Below are 294 nucleotides of genomic sequence, written 5' to 3' on the forward strand. Positions count from 1 at the left end.
CTAGCTTCAAGTGCGCTTCGGTTGCGCAAGCGTGACTCACCCCCAAAGTTCCCACGAAACGAAGAATATACGCGACAACCCGGTGAAAGTGACCATTTCTTTCCATTTTATCTTTCTTTTTCTGCTACGATCATCGTTACGTGTTCCAGAAGAAACTACCACTTTGTTGTTTCCGAAAAAACCTCAAAGATTCTTAACATTTTGATAGATGTTCTTATGTAGATGTGATTTAGAATTTCTTTCTATAATCAACATTCTTATTTTTTACTACCTACATTATACATCGATTATAAT

The sequence above is a fragment of the Osmia bicornis genome, chromosome 6 (genome assembly GCF_907164935.1).
Source record: "Osmia bicornis bicornis chromosome 6, iOsmBic2.1, whole genome shotgun sequence".
Taxonomy (NCBI): Eukaryota; Metazoa; Arthropoda; class Insecta; order Hymenoptera; family Megachilidae; genus Osmia; species Osmia bicornis.